The sequence below is a fragment of the Squalius cephalus genome (assembly GCF_949319135.1).
Source record: "Squalius cephalus genome assembly, chromosome: 10".
NCBI classification, from domain to species: domain Eukaryota; kingdom Metazoa; phylum Chordata; class Actinopteri; order Cypriniformes; family Leuciscidae; genus Squalius; species Squalius cephalus.
The window spans coordinates 11,704,911-11,725,172 of NC_137131.1; the positions used below are offsets into that span (position 1 = coordinate 11,704,911).

The 20,262-nt window shown below is 37.3% G+C and overlaps 1 protein-coding gene across 2 annotated transcripts in view; it reads left to right on the forward strand.

Moving 5' to 3' along the window:
- Positions 1-20,262, forward strand: part of gabrg3 (gamma-aminobutyric acid type A receptor subunit gamma3) — a 119,451-nt gene that overhangs the window by 33,611 nt on the left and 65,578 nt on the right. The window lies entirely within an intron of this gene.

A 20,262-nucleotide genomic window follows, 5' to 3' on the forward strand; every position in this document is an offset into this window, starting at 1 on the left:
TTGGATAATGCTGAAGAAACAGCAGCTATCGACCGATATGCCACCTAACAGTGTGTTAAAAGAGCCTTAAGGGAGATGTTTCTTAGAATTCACAGCAGACAAGAATATTCAAGAATTCTGAAAGTTTTCAAGGTCTAAATGTAGTTTAAGTTTGGAACATTGACATTCTCTTTAGGCTTGCATCTGAATGGAACAGAGATTGTGACCTCTGCAACGAACCCAGTCATGCATATTCACATGATTTATTTGCATATTCAGCCAAAAGAAGTAACAAAATGTTTCATTTTTCAGAGGAATTTGGCGTTCACAGCTGTATGAATGGAAGTCAATTAACATGAAATATCTAACTATCTTCCTATCTTTTCATTTTGGTTTATTGCGTGGGTTTTATGAGTTGTCAGAATGCAAAGGGAGTGCGAGAAACATTTAAATATGCTTACATTAATATATTATCTCCTGCTCTGCGACACCGTGCCTCTCCATCTCCCAATATTATTGTTGGTAACGATTTAATTTTCTTGAAATGCCGCACACACAGTTACATTGTCAGGCAGGTTATTTGCACATCTGTGATAGGACCAGCTCAACCAACAAAGCGAAATGCATTTTTTTCTGCAGCTGGCCTTTACACCGTCCACCTTAGTAAATAAAAACTGTTTTTTAACACAACAAAAAAGAGGAGAATGCTAATATATTGTCAAAGTATATATTAGAGGCAGTATATACTGTTGCCTGTTTGTCTTATAGTACTTGTAGTGGAGATCTTAATGAGATCTTATGATGTTTAGGACTCAACAACGGCATCCGTTCTCCCATCATGCTCCATTCATGCTGTTTTTGCTTTCCTTTGTTGGGCCACTGCCGTATTACATAGTGTGGAAACTCTAGAAAATGAATAAACACCTACGCAGAAGTCACAGCAGTGATTCCAGTGGGAGGGTTTTGGTTGTGCTGTGGAACTGAATCGCTAAATGCACTTCTAGTGCGTCATCGTGTTGCATGGGTCGGGTGTGATGCACAGGGACATAGCAACCGTTGTACCCTTCCACAGCAGTTCTTAGTTTTTTAAAAGTGATTAAAAAATTGTAATCAGCCACGTAAAAAAAACAGATTAAAGACCAAGCTGAAACCAATGCCAACAGGTTGCATGGAAAGTTGGTGTAACAAATGTGAAAGCACAAAGGAATAATAGTCATAAATGAGTCAGCAAATCATTTGTCTGTTGGCTGAACATTGTCACCTAGTTAATATGTTCATGAGAAGTGTTGGGGGCAACACATTACAAGTAGTGTGAGTTACGTAATCAGATTACTTTTTTCAAGTAACTAGTAAAGTAATGCTGTACTTTCAAATTTACAACAAAATATCTGTTACATTTTCAAATTAGTAACATAAGTTACTTTAGTTTCCCATGTATTGACTGACACCTCTCCTGTTCCCATGTTGAAAGAAATAGAAATCAGGAGTAAGTGCAGAGGCGTTGTGTGGGATGTGCGTAAACATGATGGGTATTGTAGGCTAAATGTTAGCATGAATTTACTCATTCCACTTGCACAAAAGCATTCAGTATTCCTCAAAATGAATAAAAACAGTGAAATGCAAACTCAGAATATTACGCAACCCTGATTTACCTTTATTTACCATCTCATTGTGCTTAATTTATTTATTTGTTTTTACTGAAGAGCGGTGACTTTTCTTCTCCAATCCAGAAAATTATAGAAATGTAAATTATATTAGCTGTAATGTATTATTATTAATTGTTAAATAGCATTACAGACACTAATATAAATACTGTTATTAAAGACAATTTATTTATTATTTATTAATATTTGTATTAGTAAATCTATAAGAATTATTTTAACTGTGGTTAATTACACTTATTATGGCGTAGAACCCTCTTTAACTTCTAACTTATGTAAATATATTGTGTACTCTGCTTTACTTATCTTTGTAATTATCTTTAAAGCCATGCATCATTTACAGACATTAATAAATACAAAACTATTATCTGCTAACTACCAAACCAGCTTTACTTGTAATGGACAGGAAATACCTGCAATTAAATCAAGCCATTATTATTCAAGTTCACGCTGTGATAGTAGATTAGCGAAATAGAGCTTAATAATTGGTATGCAGGATGTGCCAAAACCATTGTCAAACAGGGACAATCTCTCTCGTTATCTCTTGTTTGTGGCACCAGAAATCCTGCTGGGCTGCTCCATAATTGTGGTAGCTACACATTTAATATGCCATTGATTGTTGTCTTAAAAGAGGTCTTCATTTGTGCTTGTTGTTATTCTGATTATGAAAAACTGAAGAAACTTTTAATACAGGAAAGTGAATGTACTAGTGTCTGTGGAAAGAGCTTGCACAGGTGCAGATCTGGTCCTCTCAATGCTTCACCCATCTTCTTCTCCGCCTCTCCAGTAGCACAACATTTAGACTCAATAAATAAAGAAAGGCCTAGGAGAAAATTGAGGATAGACAGGATCAATTTCCCCCAACACAGCAGGTCGCTTTTAGCTGCACCTAATTCTTCATGTGCCATTTAAAATCCCAAGGATTATAGGTAACAATTATATGAAAGAATGTGGGGATTAGTTAGTTCAGCAGATTATCAGCATCACAAAACACAGTTAATACCCTGCAGAAACAGGAAAAGGTCCCGTCTCTCTGTGCTCGGTATCCTTGTCCAGCTCACAACTCCCTACAGAAAAGGTGAAAAGGTTTAAGCACGGTTCTCAAGCTTCAGTCCTTTTCTGGCTGACTGTGAAACTGGCCACACCTGATTGCCCCCAGACCTTCGCTCTTTCAACTGCGTATTGATCTCTTCCTTAGCTTGCACTTCCTTACAGCTCGACTGTTACGGATTGCAATCATTTCCCGGGGAGAGACAATGGCTCGTTGCATTTTTCTTTTTTTCTCAAAGTATGTTGATTTTGATTGATTATTGTAGCCTTAGATTTTCATGCCCACCTGTTGGATACCTAACTTTAGAGATGGTATGTGATCAATAAGCTGTGGTACCTGTGAGTAGGGTTGGCTTGATACCAAACAGTATTGGTAGACCGCTGAATAGATGTGATAACTGCATAAAATGGGAACATTTGCTGTATTAAAGTGCCCATATTATGGTTTTTCGAATATTCCCTTTCATGCAATGTGTAATAAAGCTGTCTGTGAATGTAAATCTTCTACAAAGTTAAGTCGAAAGTGCACGTTATTGTCTCCCAAAAGAAAGAATCGACTCAGAATCACCTAAACAAGTCGTTTGTAATTCGAATCCCATTTTGGGATGGTTCTATGTCTTACTGATGACTGTTTCTCAAATCGTGGGATTCGAAAAACGCTTGCTCTTGAAAGATGTATATATTTAATGCCGGGTGTTCAAAATACTTAGTTTTGTGTTTTATATTGTGCAAGTTTCCAGCTAACCGGCTAACTCACTGTCTTACTGAAATACTTCTGTTAATCTGCTGTGGACCACTATTACCTAAAACTGTGTCCATTAATGCAGATTGTCTGTTGTTCTTACTACTTTCAGCAAAGGATGGAGCAAGATTTCTTTTACAAACGTTTATGTTACATCAGTCAATCACGTTAGTGCTGTGCTAACGTATGCGCTGGTATTGGTTCCCTCATGTGCACCACAATAAATTAGGAATATACACATCAGTTTGTTGATGGACATACTCTTGTTAAAGCTGAGGGTGAGGAATAACAATTGCACCATCTCATAATGTACCTCAATATGAGTAGCGTATCACTAAGAAACATCCTGCTCAAGTCCTCCTTGCAATGGAGTTTCGGGTTGAATAACTAGTTCTTCCAATGTTTCATCGTCGGACGCGCGCTAGGATCAATATGGTAAAATTGACATCACTATGACTGTCTTTACAGTGTGTACAATCGCTAAGGACTGAGGAAGCCTCCTGAGCTGAAGGTCACCTGTTGAGTAATAAAAACGCCATCTCCGCGTCACTTTTACAACACAGGTTCCCCAGAGGTTTGAGATTTAGCATGCTACATTTCAACCTTTCCATGCCAAGCTGGAGCAACTTTTTTCTTTTTACGGATATGACCGCGCGGTCTAAAATATAAATACTTTTAATGGGCTTACCATAGTGAATTAGGGTAAGACAAAAACACATTTAGGAAGAAAGACTTTGAATCTTATTGACTCATTTAAATTTAGTTAATTTTGAACAAAAAAAATCTTTACATAATTCCTGCTCAAGGCATATGCAAAAAAGGGGTAAGGACTGTTTTAGTTAAACCTCACGGTTATGGTAAGGGGCGTGAGATTTCCAAAACACGCTCAAAGCGGCTGATCAATCACAAAACACTGGTCTAGCCAACGCATTCTCATCCTAGGGCGTCATATACTGATGCTTTTGACATTTCGTCTACATCGAACGCACATGGCACCCTTTAGCGTCAATATGACACGCACAGAGCTTTGTTCGGTTATGGGTAGGTTTAGGTCTGGGGTAGGGTTAGGGTTAGACCGCTAGGAGGCGCCTTCTGGCCCATATCTATCTGCGTCTCATATTGACGCTAAAGGGTGCCATGTGCGTTCGATGTAGACGAAATGTCAAAAGCGTCAGTATATGACGCCTTGGGATGAGAACGGGCTGGTCTAGCCAACCAATCAGAGCAATTTGCACTTTTTCGGAAGGCGGGGTTTTATAGAGAAGGAACTAAACAGGGGTGTGTTTCCCGAAATCATCGTTCTAACGAAAATTCGCAGACAGCATCGCAAACTTGTGTAGTTGGAACGACAACTCTCGACCTGTGGTTAGAAACATAGTTTCTAGTTTGCATGACATGTGGACTTAATAAATCCTAATCTTGAGCAAAATAAGCAAGCTGACATTCAGTACAACCTGTGTCTTTTATTTAGAATACATACAAATGTCATTTACGTCTTTTAGTTTGTCAAGAGATTTAAAGCACCGTTTTTGAAGAGTGCGCATGTGCGAACGTGCTCTACTATGTAAGAACAAGCCTATGATTGAATCTGGAAATAAAGCAAAATAACTGAGAAAAATGAGAAATAGTCCTCAGATGTCATCTCTGTAATTTATAGCAAAACATCTAGCATTAATTCGATCTCAAACAAATTCATTAAAAGAAGTTATTACTCCACCACGTGCGTGACGTCATAAACCAACGTGGTTAAACGACCACTTTGCGACAATACAGTTTTGGGAAACAGTCGTGACTAGCTAGTTGATTTATTCAACGATGCATTATACTATGGTAGTTAAGCAGCGAGTTACGTCGTTGTTCGGGAAACGCACCCCAGAGCATTACTGACAGACTGGGAAGAGAGGTGCTGCAATAATGTAAAATATGTGAAAAATAATGTTTTTTTAAACATTCAAGCATGAAAACTACACTTTAGACAAAACAAAATCAAGACTTTGTAAAGGGCATTAATAGGTCCCCTTTAAATTTTAATTATAAATCAGACAGTAATGTATTTTTACACTGCTAAACAGTAAATTTGCTTTCACGCTTTCTGAACTGCAGAACTGTGAAGAACTGCAGAAAATTGTTGTCAGGTACCTCAATACGTTCAATACTGGTATTGTACCAATACTTTCTTATACTACTATACTGTGAAACCCTACCTGTGGGAGAGATATTGACATTGAAATCAGTTCATTTCTCTACTGCCATTACAAAACTGGCAGCGATTCTGTCTTCTTAATTCAAACATATCAAGACCTGTCAAATCTGTATATCAGTCAGTGGTGTTTACATACTGAGACTATATTTTGATAACGCATGCACTGTGGTGCATATACATCTAAATCACATTTTCACTTGGTTTGGTTGCGCTGATAAAACCAGGGAGAGCTCATTTCATGATGAAACTTGGCTGTCACTTGTCATTCACTCCGGGGCTCTGAATGAATGGCACATTTTTCACTGCAGCCTCATGTGTTTGCTTTAAAAAGAAGAAACAATTCATTGTTTGGTTTAAATGTGCTGCTACAGTTATTGATAAAATAATTTTTTGTGCATTGATCTGAGTAAAACTATGTCTGAGAAAGGGCATCAATAACAGAGTTCATGCAAAGGTTCAAATTACACTGTAATATATGAATTGCCGTTTTTTTGTGTTTTTGTCTCCTGCCTTTCACATCACAGCTCAGGTTACTTTCCTTTACAACAAAGTAACTCCCTGTTTACAGTAACTATCACAATACGATGCATCGTTGGAGAAATTAACTTGCTAGTCACGACTGTTTCCCGAAACTGTAACATTGTTGCACCTTCATTATTCCCAACCTGCACATTGGTTCAACAACATAGGACTTTTGTTGATGTCACACTCAGGTGATGGAGTAATAATTTCTACTAATCGTTTTAAGATCACAATTAATATCACATTATTATAATTAATTTGCACGCAACAGAAAGCAGTTCATTGTTTTACTAACCACTTTAACATACAATATGTAATTAATGTAAGCTATACTTTTTTTTTTTGGTGTCATCTCCTGGAAATTAGTTTTTGCCGGGTGGGATGTCTGGAAATGTCAGATTTTTTGGATAAATAAATCAAAAGTAGGGCTGTACAATGAATCAAATCATAATATGGACTAGGGTCTGTGAAAATGAAAGCTCAAAAAGACTGCTATCGAAATCTGGAGTCAGCCGTTTCGTCTATTACACACATACTGTTTTCAGAGTCTGTTGTCTCACTATATGAGGACCCTCTACATGAGCTTTAGTAATACTAGTTTAGTGGTTGTAGTAATAATAATAAAACAACAACAATAATAATAATACAGTTTTTTAATACACACAGAATAAGTCTTCATTACAACCTGCCAAAATAAAAGTTCAGTCTAACTTAAAGAAATTATAAAAGAAATATATACTTGCACAGTACAATGCACTTCTTAAAGTAATAATAATTATAACAATTTATTAAAACATTGTTTTTTTTTTTGTTTTTTTAAACTGTAAACATGGCAAAAAATTATTTAAATCTGATTACATTTTAAAATGTTATCTAAATTGTTAGTGTTAATCAATAAAAATTGATTGGATTACCTCCATATTTGAAAGTAAATTTGTATTTGACGTTACAACGTTTTTATATTGTACTCCTGACAGTAAAATAAACCAATATAAACTGTCCAGTCATGAAAATAAATGTTCCAGTCATAAAAATAAAAAACAAATAGTGTGATATACCGGGAAACCATCTTTAAAAATACAGTTATAATGATTTTTGGTCATTCCGCCTAGAGCATAATCTATGTCCACATGTCATACTTACAAGAAACTATGCTTCAAACCACAGGCTGAGAGCTATAGTTCCAACCACACGAATGTGTGATGTTGTATATGAATGTTTCTTTGAACTATGCTTTCAGAAAGCACAGAAATGTTTGGGAAACGCATCCCACATAGAACATGGGTCTGTGCACATTCTTGTGGTGCCAAAACCAACAAACAGATTTCCGATGGGAAAGAGTTTCTCCCTCAGGCTGGAGTGCAGGATTACTAGGGAGGTATTGAATAAGGAAAGCAGCCATCAGCCAACATCTGCTTGTCAGTTTGAAGTCAGCGGTCATTCCATTCACAGAGCATTTCAAGCTTGGCCTTGGCCAATGACTTCCCGAGGGTGTGTAGGCTTATTGGAAGGGTAAGAAATGGCCGGTGCGAGATGATCAAATTATTCAGAGGGCTTCTGTTAAGAGGCAATGCATGATTATCTGAAAGTTAGCATGGGAGGCTTGAAATAGATTTGTACTGAAAATAATACTGTGGTTTGCTTACGGTATGATATGATGCTGTAAAAGTGCTTCAGAAATATGAATACTCATAATAGCTGACCATGATTATCAAAGCTGCATTGAGTGCTGCTTGATTTTTGTCCACATGAGAAATCAGCTTTGCTCATCAATCTATTGTGAGAAGCTGAAATAGCCAACTTCATAGTATTCACTGCAGAAAACGGGTCTCAAGCGCCATATAATTTGATTTTAATGGCTCTATAGAACATGAGTCAGCTAGCAGCCAGACAGTGAATAGGGCTGATAAATTAGCATTAATCATCCCTGTTCCTCGTGTCCCTCGTGTCCCTAAACCGCAACTGATAGCATAATTGTAATTAATGGAGCTTTAAGATCTACATTAAAATGTGAGATCATTCTACTTATCATCTTGATCTGTTACTTGCCGCACAGCTAAAAGCGCTGACAACATGATGCAGTTGATGTCGAGATGGAGCCGCATTCGTTTGGCTGATGTGTTGAGCTAATGTCAAGCCCTGCTTGAAAATCAACGATCCCGTGTGAAAGCCGAGATATGATTGATAGCATCAAACTAAGCATCATCCTTCAGCTTCCTCTGCCGATGGTCTACGCTTCACAAAGTCGGGCAGGTAGATGCTTTCTCAGACAAATAACAGGTGTCATTGTAGTCTGTCAAGAGGAGACATGTGTCCCCTTTGGTACAATCGCTGTCTTTAAGGTGATTTATCAAATGGAGGAAATGTGGGGAGTTAGCAGTATTTACTCTCTTATACTGGGAACATATATGTAAATGCGATGTTTTAGTTTTTATTTGTTTTAGTGTTTTTGTTTTAATTTCCGGATGAACTGTTCCTCTTTCTTTATAGTTGTTTATATATATATATATATATATATATATATATATATATATATATATATATATGCATCATGTATAGGTTTATTTTGATTTTTGAATGAACTATTCCTTTAAATCTTTGTCTTTGTGGTTTTTAATTTTAATTTAGATTTATACTTTTTTTATTTTCATATGAGCTATCATACTAATCTATTGTCTTTGTGGTCTTTTTTTTATTATTTTAATATATACATGCATTAGTATTATTATTATTATTATTAATAATAATCTTGAATTAACTATTCCTTTAAAATTATTTCTTTGTGATTATTATTTTTTTTTTTTTGGATGAACTATTCCTTTAAAGTCTTGTTTATTTTTATTATGCTATGAATTATTGAATTATTACTTTGAAATATTTGTCTTTGTGGTTCTTAATTTTATTTATTTATTTTTTAAATTTGTAAATCATGATCTAGTCCTTTATAATCTCAGTCCTTGTTATTCTGTCTTATATTCTATTACACTCTATAAATAGTAATTTTCCATGTACATCACTTGCCATCCAGCACCTTCAAAAGATCATCACTAGACATTTCTTTCTTTCTTTTTTTCTTTTCAATGGAACAAACTCTTCCTCTCTACATACACATTTCCAGCTGTATGAGCTCAGCCACAAGCTTTCTCTTGACATTAGATAAGAGGCTGAAATCTGTCTCTGGCACATCTGAAGAGAATTGCCAGTAATGCGTTCTAGGAAATCACAAGGGCCTTGCATATAACATTGTCTGGATTCTGAATTCTCTTGATCCCAGGTTCAGGCAAATAAAAATAGCTGTTCTCTCTCCACTAAAATGCTCTTGATGTCACAAATTGCATCTCCTATGAATGTCTTTATAGGATGACACCTCAGTCACAAAGAAAATGAAGATGCAGTGATAAGTTTTCTGCTTAAGCTTGTACCAAAATGGGTAAAATTAACTTTGCATTGAATCGATTGTCCTCCTATATGCACCACGTTTCTTATGACCTTCTTTGGTAACAAATATTTAGTCAGTGATATGGCTATAAAATAGCTTGAGCCAAAAGTAATTTAAAACAGGGCTCTCAAGTTTTGAAGACAGGCAAGAGTGACAAGGGGTTGGAAGACAGGCAAGGGGGAGGGGGGGGGGGGGGTGTTTCATTAATAATATTATTATTAGTGTTTTTGTTGTTGTTATTAATAATTGCTCAAATACCAAATACAAAGTATTTATTCAATTTCCGCGTGTGTGTGTCTGTGTGTGTGTGAGAGAGAGAGAGAGAGAGAGAGAGAGAGAGAGAGATTATGACTGGTGTTGTTTATTGAAAGTGTTTGTTGCCTTTTTGGACTTGTTGCCTTCCACCTGCACTGTCTCCTCCTCTAATGGATCTACCCTTTTCGCCACCTTCTCTGGGACAGCATCCTCTAACCTGGCCTTTTTAGGGGACTTTCCTCTCAGGGCGAATGAGAGGATGCTTAATTGCTTTTTACCTGACATCTTTGAAAGACAGATGCAATGATTAATGCATCCATGGCCAGGATATAATTATAAAATATGACATGATTTTAAAAGTGACCTATAAGTGACTATGCAATACACTTTAATTTATTTAGTGCTGATAAAAATATTAAGCCTATTTGGAGAGAGAGAGATGTTTATAATGTGACAATATATCAGTCATTGTGTGATAACGAAAATATGTCAAGGCCTAGACTACTTGTTCTGAGCAGGTGTTGTCAGTGAACAGGCTGTAGAACTGTTGGCTAGACACTCACGAAAAACTGATGCTAATTATCTGGGAAACATTCTCTAACAGCAGTCAAGTTGTCACTGTTTGTGTCAAACAAGTTGTGAATTTGTTGTAACATTAAAACAGGAGATCATCATGACTTACTCTGTGCTCAAAGTGATGCTCGGAGCTCCAGTGGTTTCCTCTATGGGTGAACGAAACTTTGAACGAAGACGCTGTAGCAGAATCACGTTAACAATACCAGGATGTGCTTTTTTTCATTGGTTGTTGCGTTAAATCTTACCCAGATACAATAGTGCTATTTTCTGATTGGCTATTGTGCAGCCCCTTTCTTTTATTTTGATTGGCTGATAAGTGGCAGGCTCGGCTAAGGGAGACGCGCTTGATTCCTGGCTGCCGGTTCCATAGTGAGATCGGCACGGCCAGAGAAATTTTGGGCGCTGCGGCATAAATAGTTTTTCCGCGTGAGAAATACAATGTGTGGCGGGAGTGCGTGACAAAAGACCGAAATGAGTGACTGTCACGCTCAATGCGTGACACTTGAGAGCCCTGTTAAAAGGCAGTAAGTTCTGGAATTCTGACAGCTTGTTGCACTCTCTTTTTCTCAAATAGACCTTTGCATTGACTTCCTCACTGGCATTTTTCAGGTAAACAGTGTGAGTATAAGAAGGTGTTATGACTAAGCAAATCACAATGAGATTTGCCTCATTAACAGGGCATGGCTCGAAAAGGCCTGCTCATGTGGCAGTACCAGGGGTGGCTATTTTTAAACGTCTAGGTCAGTCTGTGTCCTAGGCAACCATGTGTAGCTAAGGAAATCCTTCACTGTGGTACCCATCGATAGTAACATGCTGGCAAGCCAGTCTCACCCACACAAACCCTCCAGTACAGTTGGATCTGTTTAGTACAGCCACCTACTTGCTTTCAGGGAGGTTTTTAAAAGTCAGGTCTTTCCTGTCTATGGACGTTTGCAGACATTACTGCAGGTTAGGTCTAGTTCCATTTGTGATGAACCAGTTTCAGGCATGTTTCGACAGCCATTTAACTCTTAGGGCACTATTTTAACAATCTAAGCGCATGGTCTAAAGCGCAGGGCGCAAGTTCACTTAGGGCGTGTCCGAATCCACTTTTGCTAGTTTAACGATGGGAAAAATGGTCTGTGCGCCAGGCGCGTGGTCTAAAAGGGTTGTCCCTGTTCTCTTAATGAGTAATGGGTGTGTTTTGGGATTTACGTGCGTTAAACCAATCAGAGTCTCATCTCCCATTCCCTTTAAATGCCAGTTCCGCTCGCGCCATGGCAGATTCGCTATTTACATGACAGAATTTGATAGTGGAAAGACCAAACGTGTCTCCAGAGCGCAAACGGAACTGCTCGTGCGCGAGGTAAAAGTGCGCAAGCAGACCATCTACAGGACAAGCCGGATTCCACCATATCTTTATGTACACAATAATAATCTTTTACATTGTAATCCTTTTATTTTAAATATTTGGCATGTTTGTGTGCTGCTGTGCGTCCCTGTGTGTTTAATAAGCAGAATGTACACGCGTTGTGGACCTGCATATAGGCGCACATTACTAACGCGCTCTTTAAATGGAATTTAAAGAGTAAGAAGATGATACAAACTTCTCATCTGGCAAAACACCGGTGTATCATATTTTTTCACAACTCCCAGTTTTACTCTAAGATTTTCCCATGGTGAAAGGTGGGATAACACACATAGTTTCTGCCAATCTCACACTCAAGAAAATGCTGGGTTGTTGGACAAATATGGACAAACATAGCCATTGGGTTAATTTTTTTTTATTAAAATTTTTAACCTAATGGTTGGGTTCATCCATATTCTACCCAAATTTGGGTTGAAACAACCCTGCATCTTTTAGTATATGTTTGACAATCCAACTCTTTAACAGTGTAAATAAGTCAGAATGTATTAAAATAGCATTAGACATCCCCTTTAACAAAGATTAATAAATACTGTAACAAATGTATTGCTCATTGTTAGTTAGTTAATGCATTAACCGATATACTTTTACCCTAGAAGGTCATGTTGCAGCTGGTTAGGGCAAAACATATCTGATTTACAAAGAAGATAGCTTTTATCGCATTGCTTAATCTCATCACGTCTGGTTAGGAACCCTTTGTCTGCTTCTAAAATCGAATTGGTCAATACTAATGTTGTTGCAGGTCAGGACCAATAAGAATGTTGATTCAGGAACATGTCCTACTTAGGTAAGTTACGTTAAGCATGTCTCTTTGGAGCAGTGTTTTGAGGTTATATTTGTATTTTGGCACACAAAAACAGCATTTTACACTTATCTTGTTGTTCAGATGTGTGGAAAAATCCTTTAAACATTTACAAGCTTAAGTGGAATTAGTCAATGCATGATAAATATTTCAGGTTTTTCAAAACTACAAAGTCAGCCAGTTCCTCATAAGTGTCACTTTGATCATACACATCAACAGCCGTAGCACACATACAAAAACATTAAAATGGATGTAATAGAACCACATAAACTGTTAATGAGTTAAGCAGCCCCGCAAATATATAATTCTATTTTATGAGTGGTTATTCTCTTAATGAAAGCCTCAGAGAGAACATCATATTATCAGCATTCCAGGTACCGCCATAATCAGCATAGTGAATAGAGAATAATGAGAATTATTTCTCAATTTTTTCTTTTTTGATAACAAAAAAGTTTAGACAAGAAGTGGTTTCTTAAATGTTTCTCTTGCCCATATAGCCATTATAGTACCAGAGTATGCAATGAACAGAGTATCTCTTCGCTCCACTTTGACTGCCATTTGTGTGTGTGTGTGTGTGTGTGTGTGTGTGTGTGTGTGTGTGTGTGTGTGTGTGCGTGCGTACGCATGTTGAACCATGCTTCAAATGGACAGCTAAGACTTTTATATTGTTAAAAAAGGCAGCATAACTTTTTTCAGCATTGATAATTATAAAAAATGTTTCTTGTGCAACAAATCGATAAATTAGAATGATGTATGAAGGACTGCTGGAAATTCAGCTCTGCCAACACAGGAATACATTACATTTTAAAGTATGTTATGATAGAAAACAGTAATTTAAAATTCTATATTTCACAATTATATATATATATATATACCTTTCATTTTTGATCATTGTCTTTGTAACAATATTTAAAAATTTCCATTAGGGAATTTTCATTATTAAACACCAATGTTCCAACTAGAAAAACTGTCCTTGCTCAAGGCATAATCCACTTCCACTCTGTAGCGCTCACAAATTCATCATAAATGGCATAGTTCAGGAGCAGTTTTTTTTCTACTCTCAAGGTTTTTGCTCCTTCTTCTTGTGTCATTTTTTTCTAATTGTTTTGCTTTTAGAATGAGTCACCCCCAAACTGTCACTACAGTGCTCCAGTCGTGCTGTGATAATCACTAGATTCTGTGTGTAAGGAGAAGATGGAGAAGAACTAGAGGCTAAGACTGAAGCGCTGCACTGAGTTAATGGAGGATGGGTTTACTCACTACTTCAGAATGAGACAGAGCAGATTGAAGTGGACACCATTGACAGAGATTTGGAACAGAAACCGAGGAGGCATTCTGCCAGAAAATGTCACCTTGAAGTCAAAGGGTAATTTGCGATCAAGAGTGCACTGTGTTGCGTAGATAAACTATTAAAGACAAGCAAGGCTGACAACAAACCACTTTGCTTGTCTCATTCCTGCACTGCTTCTTGAAAGGCTAAAGGAGACTTTAGACCTCCAACACTCAAGGCCGGAACTTAAAGGATCATGGGCGATTTTGTCTGTGTTTCGCAGTGTTTTCAAATCTGTGCTTTGGTAAGGAGGGTTTTGCTTCAGCTTTAGAGAGAAACTGAGCAGAAAGCATTAGAACCTAAATAAAGATACCATGACTGAGTTTTTAGGTTTGCACTGATACCCTTTACTGGGGAGTCCATTGAGGAAACTATAAATACATATACTGCTATAGATCAGGGGTTTTCAAGCTTTCTGATGCCTAGAACCCCTTAAATATGATCCTGTTGCGAGTTCCTAAAATATAGAGAGATATGGGTTTTTGTTTTTTTGTTTTTTTTGGTGCAAAATCAATTATTTTATGTTGTTTCCAAAATAAAATGAATTCAGTTCATTGCAACTTTATACTTCTTTATAAAGATAATTCTTTATCATCCAGTCATGACAGATTCTGAAAGGATCAGAAAATCTCACATAAAGTATGTTTAGCATATTTCATTTTTATTCATTTGCACAACATTTAACATTTCATTCTGCTTTCTAAAGACAGTCATAAACCTTTAATTAATTATATATTTTTTCTATAGACAAGAAAAACATACTTTATATGTAATATTTCCTGATCCTTTTAGAATCAGGCCTGACTGGATGATAAAGAATTAAAGGGATAGTTCACTTTGAAATTAAATTTTGGTATGTTTTAGCTTACCTCAAGGGCATCCAAGATGTAGGTGTCTTTTTTTCCGCAGTAGTTTCAATTTTGATATTTTTAGGTCAAACCGTTCTTGTCTGTCAGTCATATAATGCAGGTCTATGGTCACCACCTCAAAGAGCATGCACAAAGAAGTCCAAATTAAACAATTCCCCATCGTAAGTACACATTGATGGCCTAAGACACGAAACGAGCGGTTTGTGTGAGAAAACGAACAGTATTTATATCGTTTTTACCTCTTGTACACAGCCACGTCCAAGTGATCTGTGTGCTTAGTCTGCGCAAGCGGCGGAAAGCGCCGGAAGTGATCTCTCACGCGTGTACGTTACGTCACTCATTGTTTACACAGAACAGAGATTGTAGGTAAGACGGCTAATAGAAATGGTACTAATTTGCGCTTATCCGGGATGTTTAAACCGACGTAAAAGAAAACAATTACGTATGCTCACGCGAACTCATCCGGGAGTGGTGATTTATTTATTAATTTATGTCGGTTGATAGGTTAAAGAAGTATAGGAAAGCGTCAGTGGTCCATTTCTGAGATAGGTGGCGGTAATGCACATATTTGTTTGCGATCCGCCGTAAAAAAAACAAGAAGAAGAAGAAAGCGCCGGAACCGCGCGCCCTCAGATCACTTGGATGTGGTTGTGTACAAGAGGTAAAAACAATATAAATACTGTTCGTTTTCTCACACAAACCGCTCGTTTCGTGTCTTAGGCCATCAATGTGTACTTATGATGGGGAATTGTTTAATTTGGACTTCTCTGTGCATGCTCTTTGAGGTGGTGACCATAGACCTGCATTATATGACTGACAGACAAGAACGGTTTGTCCTAAAAATATCAAAATTGAAACTACTGCGGAAAAAAAGACACCTACATCTTGGGTGCCCTTGAGGTAAGCTAAAACATACCAAAATTTAATTTCAAAGTGAACTATCCCTTTAAGTTATGTGTCCTGTTGCAGTCAAATTTAAATCTCTCTCTGAAAGGACAATTTACAGTGTTAAAACGAATACTTTCATGCTACTCTGAAAGTATATAAGACATTTTAAATGCATAACTCACCAAGCCTGTTCTCCTTGTTTAAATATTTAGGTATTTTTGTTCAGAATCATTTGCCAGTGGCTTTTGAACCAAAAATGTATCAATTGTTGTGAAGAGACATTATCTCAGGCTGTGACTCATTTTCTGGTTAAATGGAATGCCAGCATGGGAACTCAGATTACCAAGATTGTTTTTGTGTTTTGTCTGTTTCACGTGTTGCACAGAAACAAATAACTTAAAAGAACACAGTTACAACACATAAAAAGCACACTGAGCATCAATACGTCTTGGTGTGTTTGCTGTGCTCTTTTATTTTAGAATATTTGCTATATCTTTTCAACCCATTCAATATTATGACGCTTCTGTTACTGAGACTGTCATCGTCTTCACACAAGATGTTTGATTGCTTAAAACAGAAGAGACTTTTTTTTCTGCGATAACACCAACCTCCTACTCATTGTCTCACAAAGAAAAGGATCTTAATTTCCTTTGCCCCCAAAACATAGATGATTGCATGTAAATACAACAACTGCCATCTGCTTACACTATTATAATAATTATCGCTAGAAAATTGTATTTCCAGCTGAATGTCATGAGGTCAGTATATTTTAATTGTGATTAAATGCATACTTTAGAACTTGTATTGTGAGGTGCTATGCAAACAAGCTTTGAATCTCTTGTTTGGTTCTGTTATGCATAATAGGTCACACTTTAGATTAGGCTCCAATTCTCACTGTCTTTAGCCTCAACAAACTCCTAATTACTGCTTATTAATAGCTAGTAAGGTAGTTGTTAGGTTTAGGTATTAGGTAGGATTGTAGAATATGGTCATGCAGAATAATGCATTAATATGTGCTTTTTAAGTACTAATAAACCACCAATATCCTAGTAATATGCATGCTAAGCAACTAGTTAATAGTGAGAATTTGACCCTAAACTAAAGTTTTACCGTGTGTGTGTATTTTCTTTGCAACTAACTTTCGCTGGCTGAAAGAAAACACAAACACTATTTTTTTTAATTAAATGTTTAATGGATGATTCAGTGACTCAATGATTCAAATCGCTCCTGAATGAACCAGTGTTTTGCACAAATCTTTTGTGATTGCACAAATCACAAATCTCATTAAGACGCACTTGTTTAATTGAGTAAGTTATGTATAAAGACACTTGTATCCACCTACTGGTGAAACTATATAATCTACACTGAGTCACTGAAAATATGTAGCTAAATCTACCCTAATGCAGCGACTAACATAACTTAAATGTTAGTACTTAAAATTGCAGCTGCATGTCAACTTGAAACTCAATGATTGGAGATTGAATTAGATACATTAAAGCCACAATCTATTTCAAGTAATGGGGATTTCACCAGAAAAAAAAAAAAAAAAAAAAAAGTAGATTAATTGTAAATACTGATGTGTTAGTAGGAAGTAAATATTGAATTCATATGTGCTATACTTCACAGATAAAGACACAGCAGAAAAGCATACCACTTAAGCTATTCCCAAAGGTAGGGCTGGGCAATATATCGATATAAAAAATATATCAATATATTTTTGAAACGCGATATGGAATTAGACCATATCGCATATATCGATATAGTTCAAATTTGCGCTGTGATGCTTGCTCCGCTCCCCGCGCCCCCGCCCTTCCTTTCCCACATTGCGTGCGTGTTTAGAGCATGTTATGTTATGAGAGGCGAATCATGACTACTTCAGAAAACCCAGCACAATAGGAACTACCTGGCAGTGACATAAGTGTACCCTGAAATAAAGTCTTTCACCTCAGAAAAACGGACTTTCTTGTCCTGTCAGCCGTTATCCTGTTCTCGTAACGCACACTCTTCAATTGCACGCGCAAATGCGGCGGCGCGCGCTGTGTATCGCTTCACTGTATATAAAGTGCAAAAGAAACTACGAGCATGCAACGCCGTTACGTTGTAAATTACACGAAATAAAAGTAATGCAGGCATGATTTTCATTCTATTCACCAGGAGCAGTTTCCATGTTTCATTAACAGTTATTGTTAATATTGTGTATTCACCATGGTAACTGTCGTTTCCATATTAACCCCAAAATGCCACTTTATTTTACTTTGTGTTTATATTTTTAAATGACTGTAGAGGCTCATACCACATTGTATTAACAAAAACTAGTTTGGGACTGCTATTTAATAGCTTTAGCATAGGCCTAATGTTTATTTATTAGTACTAGTCTTTACTATTAGTCATATTCTTACAATTTATGTTAAGTAAAGGGTAAAGTAAAGTGTGTGTGTTAACAAATTTTGTGTAAACGTGTTATAATTTGCCTATATATAGCCTATATATACAGTGAGGAAAATAAGTATTTGAACACCCTGCTATTTTGCAAGTTCTCCCACTTGGAAATCATGGAGGGGTCTGAAATTGTCATCGTAGGTGCATGTCCACTGTGAGAGACATAATCTAAAAAAAAAAAATCCAGAAATCACAATATATGATTTTTTAACTATTTATTTGTATGATACAGCTGCAAATAAGTATTTGAACACCTGTCTATCAGCTATAGCACCTGTTTGAGGTCGTTAGCTGCATAAAGACACCTGTCCACCCCATACAATCAGTAAGAATCCAACTACTAACATGGCCAAGACCAAAGAGCTGTCCAAAGACACTAGAGACAAAGTTGTACACCTCCACAAGGCTGGAAAGGGCTACGGGGAAATTGCCAAGCAGCTTGGTGAAAAAAGGTCCACTGTTGGAGCAATCATTAGAAAATGGAAGAAGCTAAACATGACTGTCAATCTCCCTCGGACTGGGGCTCCATGCAAGATCTCACCTCGTGGGGTCTCAATGATCCTAAGAAAGGTGAGAAATCAGCCCAGAACTACACGGGAGGAGCTGGTCAATGACCTGAAAAGAGCTGGGACCACCGTTTCCAAGGTTACTGTTGGTAATACACTAAGACGTCATGGTTTGAAATCATGCATGGCACGGAAGGTTCCCCTGCTTAAACCAGCACATGTCAAGGCCCGTCTTAAGTTTGCCAATGACATTTGGATGATCCAGAGGAGTCATGGGAGAAAGTCATGTGGTCAGATGAGACCAAAATAGAACTTTTTGGTCATAATTCCACTAAACGTGTTTGGAGGAAGAAGAATGATGAGTACCATCCCAAGAACACCATCCCTACTGTGAAGCATGGGGGTGGTAGCATCATGCTTTGGGGGGTTTTTACTGCACATGGGACAGGGCGACTGCACTGTATTAAGGAGAGGATGACCGGGGCCATGTATTGCGAGATTTTGGGTAACAGCCTCCTTCCATCAGTTAGAGCATTGAAGATGGGTCGAGGCTGGGTCTTCCAACATGACAATGACCCGAAGCACACAGACAGGATAACCAAGGAGTGGCTCTGTAAGAAGCATATCAAGGTTCTGGCGTGGCCTAGCCAGTCTGCAGACCTAAACCCAATAGAGAATCTTTGGAGGGAGCTCAAACTCCGTGTTTCTCAGCGACAGCCCAGAAACCTGACTGATCTAGAGAAGATCTGTGTGGAGGAGTGGGCCAAAATCCCTCCTGCAGTGTGTGCAAACCTGGTGAAAAACTACAGGAAACGTTTGACCTCTGTAATTGCAAACAAAGGCTACTGTACCAAATATTAACATTGATTTTCTCAGGTGTTCAAATACTTATTTGCAGCTGTATCATACAAATAAATAGTTAAAAAATCATACATTATGATTTCTGGATTTTTTTTTTTTTAGATTATGTCTCTCACAGTGGACATGCACCTACGATGACAATTTCAGACCCCTCCATGATTTCTAAGTGGGAGAACTTGCAAAATAGCAGGGTGTTCAAATACTTATTTTCCTCACTGTATATATATGTATAAGTATATGTCTGTAGCCTATGTATGTATAAGCAAATTATAACATGTTTACACAAAATTTGTTTATATATATTCAATGTAAACTTTGATAATCATAATTAATAAATCGCAATTACAATTCCAAGGGAATAATCGGCAATTATGATTTTTGTCATAATCGTGAAGCCCTGGTGAAGAAACCTGTTTATTATTTATTCATTTGATTTTGCAACTGTTCACTGAACTAGCCAGTTTCAATAAAACTACTTGTGACATGTCATATTTGGCTTTGACTTTGACTGAACATTTGCTCTCACTTTGTGAAAAAAATATCGGGATATATATCGTATATCGATATTTAGCCTAAATATATCGGGATATGACTTTTGGTCCATATCGCCCTGCCCTACCCAAAGGTATGCAGTGCATTCATCCAGAACCTTTCCACATCTAAGACACGTATCAGACCAACTGGTCATTTAGGTCCTGACCGACAGACCAGTAGGGAGTTAACCTGAGCAGTAAT